Source organism: Macrosteles quadrilineatus, unplaced genomic scaffold, assembly GCF_028750875.1.
Source record: "Macrosteles quadrilineatus isolate MER2022 unplaced genomic scaffold, UCM_ALF_1.0 Scaffold_4__1_contigs__length_99947679, whole genome shotgun sequence".
NCBI classification, from domain to species: Eukaryota; Metazoa; Arthropoda; class Insecta; order Hemiptera; family Cicadellidae; genus Macrosteles; species Macrosteles quadrilineatus.
In genome coordinates this window covers 85,938,338-85,945,513 of record NW_026542597.1, presented here as the reverse complement: position 1 = coordinate 85,945,513, position 7,176 = coordinate 85,938,338, and positions in this window count along the sequence as shown.

The window sequence follows — 7,176 nt, the reverse complement described above, 5'->3', positions numbered from 1 at the left end:
GATTAACGATTTGTTAGACTGGTGAAGATAGTGGACTTTTCGATGCATTACTGCCATGTTGTAGCAGTCCACCCGGCTATCTTCACCATTTTCAATGACTTGATCATCGCCCGAAGACAAAGATTGGATTGTCTTCTTTTGTCGGTGTAGCTTTCAATGTAAAGGACTAGTGTATATTCTTGTCTACTCTACTATTTTACCAATAATTTTAAACAATTGGCACTATACTTTCCCCCAACGATGCTGAGTAATATTCCCACAGACGAATAAATAGTACAATTACCTTAATTAATACACCAACTACTCACCAGCTAGATCAAATAAAACGTTAGGTATACATTCCACACTGACATCATGTTTTCTTTTATTCAGACGGTTTCAGCCTTGACAAGTTTTTAACTGCAACTGTTGCAGAACTGCATACTATGTGTTGCATACTCCAAACTGTTTCATTTTAATCTGTTTCCTAGTCTAGCTTGGTCTGCTTGTTTAGTCTGGATCCATTTGCTATGTTTATTAATCGTTGAAAGAGAAAAGAACCACACATTTGGTTAGTGTGAACTTTGAATATGTGCTTTTTTTTAAATTACACTTTTTTGCAATGTGTTTGAATCTATTGAGTCCTTCGAAACTTTCCTGGATCGACATTTTACATCCTGGTATTTTACTTGCCATCGGAAATTGGGAAGTTGAGTGGACATAGTTGTCAAAAGGCTCTATCCTGAAAATCTGAAGGTCCATCTTTTCTTGATAATGGGGATTTTCAATAATTTGTCTAAAGAACTAGCTTATCTCAATAACAAATCGTTAATCTCCTGAAAGCCGAAATTCAATTTCGTTTGTGTTCTTTTTAGGATATTATGTTAAGACATTTCAAAATAAACCTGATTGTTTAAAACTTTATCTGGTGCGCTCTGTTGGCGATCTGCAAACTCTGAACTACCAAGTATTTTAATGTCCTATGCCTTCATATACAAATCCTTTTAAGTACTACCGTTAAGCAATAGTAAAATCTATTAGTATATGTATGATTTATTGTTCATCTTCTTGAAAAAGTACAAGAATAAATCCAGGAGAAATCAGGGATTTAAAAATGGAATTCAACACAGAGCATTTAGACACACGTTGACTCATCTATGGCAGTGTCAAAGAAGTCATCTTGATGCAAATAAATACTAAACAATGGAATAGAATAATTAATGACAACCTAGCCATGCTGGAGTACCTGATTCTTTGTTCACAAAAACTTCTAGAAAAAAAGTAGGAAATTAAGCACTGAACAGAAACATACAAGTGCAACAATCTCAAGATAAAACCAGAAGAGTATAGAAAAAAATAAGTCAACATCTAAATTAATAACTTTGACAAACACAATTAGTACTTAGGGTTGTGTTGAGGAATGAATACAAATAAGAAATTTAATATGAAATTGGTCATAGAACATTAATTGCAGCAGCACCTAGAATAGTGTCAAAGGATAGTTTACCTCAAGGCAGACCAGTTCAAGAATGCTATAACCACACTGTCAGAAGTGAGATAAAGAATTCATCGCAACTAGAGCAACTGACTTGACCTTCTCAATGTCCTTTAGAAGACTTCCTAGATTTACCCAGAGATAAGTCATGTCTCAGACTTATGAGATTCTGAAGCTTATGTGGAGATTCGATATCCATGGAGTTGCTGTTGATATTGTCTTGTGATTGGCCAATTTCAAAGTTTGAACGTTTGTTTTCAATCACGTACAGTAATTTAATTTTATCAAAATATGTTTGAGTTCTTTCCTAAATAAAGTGTTGATGTTTTACTAGCACGGTTAAAGTTCAAAAGTGTTTAATAGTGAATTTGAAATTACTCATATTGACACTGTTGCAAATTTGACAATGTAAGGTATAAAATAAAAACCTGTTTTACACATGTATAGGAAGGTTTGTCTGTTTAACAATTATTCTCAAAATGCAATGTTCCCAGCCTTTTGGATGGAAATATGTTGATTATGGCGTTCATAGCTAAGTGAAATATAATTTCGGTTAGTTATAGAAAATTTAATATGTATTGCTTTTCTTGAAATACATCTACATCAGACAGTTCTCCTTGTATAAAATACCTATATTTGTTTGTTGTTTCATTTGATGTGATGTTTTATCTGTTATTGATTCAAGAATGAGAATTTCCCAAAATGTTAACCAAATTTGAATTTTTCAATTTGAAGATCCACCGTTTTGAAATTGAAAACGTGAAATTTAGAGGACTAGGATGTTCGGGAACACCCTGTAAAGTTAGTTACTTAATTTGTTTTATTTAAGACAAAAAGTAGAACATATGTTCACTCTGTTGCACATTTGTTGCATAATACAGCCTTCATACAGCACTGCCCACTTCGATTCTGCAATCCATTGTTTCCTACCATTGTTAACTGTATGGTTAATCATCTTCGTTATTACAATACAGTTAATCAAACAAAAGTGACACGATGACCTTGACAAAAATCTTTTGTGATTAACTTGCTTTGCTCGGTAATTAACTCATAGAGATGAATCATTAGTGTGAATCAGTGGGAATTAATTTAAAGAATGGTCCAGTTTGATGAACAATGCTCCTTGGATCATTTTTAGTATCGACTTCACCGCAGGGTGCGGAGTTGGTGCAGAATAGAGTCACTTTAGGCCCTATCTTTGGCCATTAGAAATATGATATAAGTCTCAGGCTAAAGCTACAGCCATTTTTATAACAAAAACAAACGTAGTTGATTTTTACCGAAAGAGTGTGCCTGATTTCAGTCGAATCATAGACAAAAAGAATAAAATATAGACTGTCAGTCGTGTAATTACACGGCGCTCCCAGCAGTGTGCGCCAGAACCTATGGTAACCATGGTAACCTCAGCATTTAATTCTTTTTGTCTATGGTCGAATACACCAACTTTTTGACCTCACCAAACTGACAAATTGCCTTAAACTAAGCAACTTTCATGTCCAACTGTGATTGTAAACCCCTAAGGAAGGAAATATAAATTACATGGCCAAAATTTGTAAAAGCCTTATTTAACTATGCTATATTTTAATCAAGACATTGTTACAGCTGGCTCATAAAAATAGAATTCATATTTCAATATCCAGAGAATACCCTAAGCCCCTTACTAATTTTAAAAGTTAGCGTCATTTCCAAAATTATCTTTTATCTAACGTGTCCTTAAAAAGCAGCCGATTGTGTTTGCAACAGTGCTGCCTGTTACTCAATGGCGAAAGCATGCAGAGATGGCACCTGCAAAACCAGTAAGACGACTCATTTGACCTTATTTCTTGAGGTGGTCATAAATATTTAACCATCTTCGTCTGCAAGTCACAGGCCAATAACACTCTTAAAGTTTCCTTTGAAAAGTGTTGCCAATCTCCTATCCATAAAAGGAATATACCTGAAGAGGTTTTAGAAATATTTTGATGTATTTGATCTTCTTTACTTTGTATTGGAGGTTTGAAATGACAAAGAGAATGATGTATTTGAAATATTGTTTTGCAGATGTTGATGCTTTTTTGCACTTTCATTGAACAAACTTCATGGTCCTCACGCTTTTGCATGGAACGTATCATAGCAAAATGTGAGCCAAAGTAGGCCTACAATAATGAACTGTACTGATTTTAGTGGATCTGAAGGCAGTTAGATTCTTACCTTCAGAAAAGCTTCCTTTCTTAATGTGTAAATCGAGTTAAAATAGTTGATTTATATTCAACTTGTTGGCAATAAATTATCCCCTTTCCCTATCTTTTAATATCAGCTTATTGGTTTTGTTTTTTGTTGTTGTTAGTTAGTTGTAAATATTTAGGTTTTGTTTTGTGTTAACAATTTTCAAGTTTGTTCAAATATATTTATTTTGTTGAAATTAAGTTTAAAAGTTGCTTAAGTGACAAAAATTAGTTAACATCAACTCAGAAGTAACCTTAAAATCGTATTCACCATCTCATAAGGATGATAAACCATCACGGGATTTGCTTGATTTATTGTAAGTATTACAATGCACACTTTACTTTTGATTTAGATCTAAAATTTAAAAATAAATATAAGTTTAGCACTAGTATTACCCGTCCTTCGTACGGGGTTGGAAAATAAGTATAAATGCAGATATACTCGACCTTTGCGTTTGCAATGTGAGAAGACACGGTTTGAGAAAATTGGCTTCATCAAATTTACGGTATGCTATAGTAAGTAGATATAATACCAGAATATGACCCCACTTTCGGCGTTTTAGAGGCACTTTTAGGGCACTTTTTATAGGGGAAAAATGAGAAAAAAATGGAAGAGCTTTTTTTGGCCACTTTTTTTAAAGACCCAGCTCTCGACCTATACACCCCTATATAAATTTTATACTTTTGTTAATACTAAAAATCATGTCTGGAAATGGTGAGCTTTTTATGGCCACTTTTTTAAAGACCTGGATCTCGTCCAATACAAGCCTATATAAATGTTCAAACTCCATTAAAATTTCAAATCCACATCCATTCCCATGTATATTTTCAAAATCATGTGAGGTTTGTGCGTGAACTCGGGCATGCTCCCGGCTCATGATGTGCTCCCTTGGACATCCTTAGTGGAAATCCATGAGTTCTGGCTACTTGGGAACCCAAGCCATTTGACATACAACGAATCACCCTTTCTCCTAATTACCTTCTCTACCAAATACATGTCCTTATACTTGGTCTTTAACAACTCCTCTGTATAGAAGCCTCCCCTGATTATATTGCCATTTTCATCTTTCAAGATATAAGTCACAGGCTTTGTATTCTTAACTTCTGCTATTGTAAATAGTTCCCCTGTCCAATTTGGAGTATAACCTTTACTAAAAACATGTTTATACTTGGAAATCCTTACGCTATCACCTACCTTATATCTTGGCTTTTTAACTTGCACTACTTTAGAAGTCAACCTCTCATGCACATATTTACTGTTCTTAATACTCACTTGGTTAGGCTTCATTCCTATAGATCTATGCACTTTATTATTATATTTTCGAATTAACTTTGGAAGTAAATCCAACCATTTATAACTCCCCTGAGCACTAAATTCTCTATATAACCAATTCTTTAAAGTTCTCTGAAACCTCTCTACAATTGCAGCCTTAGTTGTAGAAAATGTGTGATAGTGATTAATATTTAATTTTTTCATTAGTTTGCTAAAATATTGATTAAAAAATTCTTTTCCATTGTCGGATTGAATGTTTTTAACCCCCTTTGGTAGAATGGTTTTAATGGCTTCTGTAACCACTAACCCTGTCTTATTCTTTAGTGGAGCAGCATAAGCTTTTTTAGAAAATGTATCTATTAAAGTTAAAATATATTTATTGCCAGAATTTTCTCTAGCATAGTTTTGCATATCAACTAAATCTATTTGTATGGTTTCGTTTATACCCAATACTTTAAAAGACCTTCTAATGAAATTCTTTCTTGCAGGCTTATGAAGCTCGTATGCAATTTCATTCATTTTTTATAACATCATCCTTTCCTGTAACTCTAAATACATCACCATTAGCCCCAATCAATAGATTATCTTCCATTCTTTTAAATACATAGTTTTCTGGTATATATGGTCTATTATCTATATACTTAAATCCACTCAAAGATGTGGGGTCAGCAACTAATAAATCAGGATTATATTCCATCAAATTAAAATTTTTTTCTCCATATACAAATTTTGATCCATCGTAATGCATAGATTGTGACATTAGACAAATATCATCCAAATGTTCCCCCTCTGGTAGATTTCTTATAAATTGTTTTTTGGCATCCCAACATTTTTCTTTTTTATCAAAAGTTATAGTCTGTTCTTTTATAACACAGTCAGTTTCATCAATGGCAGGTTTAACACGTACTAACCTTTTACTATTAAAACTCCAATAGCCTGCTTCCATTTTTGGAACTTGTGAAACATTCACAGCATCTTTACTATCTGTACCTTCCATCAAATTACTAATTTTCTGTTTCTTTGCATTCCAAACACCATTCTCTGATTCTAAAAATTCATAATTATTATCGTCTTGTACAAATTTACCATCTTCTTTTCGTATTAAAGTCTGTTGTAAAGTGGGCACATCATCTAAACTTTCACCCTTTTCTACATTAGTAATTTTCCGTTTCTTAGCATTCCAAATACCATTCTCTGATTCTAAAAATTCATAATTATTATTGTCTTGTACAAATGTACCACCATCTGTTCGTATTAAAGTCTGTTGTAAAGTGGGCACATCATCTAAACTTTCACCCTTTTCCACATTAGTAATTTTCTGTTTTTTAGCATTCCAATTTTTATTCTTAGATTCTAAAAACACATATTTAGTTCTACCTTGTAAGAAGACATCACCTTTTCTAGTTAATGTCTGTCCCAAAGTTGATACATCATCTACAAACTCCCCATCTTTAACGTTACCAATTTTACGGTTTAAACCATTCCAACTATCGTCTTGTAAATTTAAAGTAGGTTCACTACTAGCCCTGGGTTCTGCAGGCTTATTATATGGATTATATAAACGATAAAATTTATCTATAAACATATTTTTATTTAGTAAATAATTCCACTTTCTCTCAATTCCTCAATAATGGAATCTATTTCATTATCCACTCCTGAGTTACCGGCTTGGCGACTTAGCCAAAGAAGTCTTAACCTATCTACAAGCTCATTAGGATCATCCCAATAAATATAGTCTATTTTATTACCAGTCACTTGTCTCAAACCTTCACCAACAGACTTAAATAGAGGTTTAATTATATTAAGATATTTAGTATGTCTATTACTTGAAATTGGTGCACCATCTTTGTAACTCTTTAAATGTCCATTTGTAGCTTCCAAAATTTCTTTATAATTTTGCAAATCAGCCGGAGTATAATCCTCAGGTTCTTTTAAAGTTAACAATTGCCACAAACCTTTTGTCCCCTTGTAGGTTTTATTTGCAATTGTAACATCATCATTGGCAATGTCAACTTCCTTATTTCCAATAAAAAATTTATTTGCTTCTCGTCTAATACCATATGTAGTGTCTGTCATACTACTTTTACTGAGGTAATTTCCTAAATAGTCTGATGCTAAAAGACCAAAATCTAATTTCTGTGGGGTGGATTGCTGTAATGGTTGTAATCTTGGTATTATTGGTATTCTAGATGGAGTCATTGGGAGAATCTCCATTCGAGGCCTCT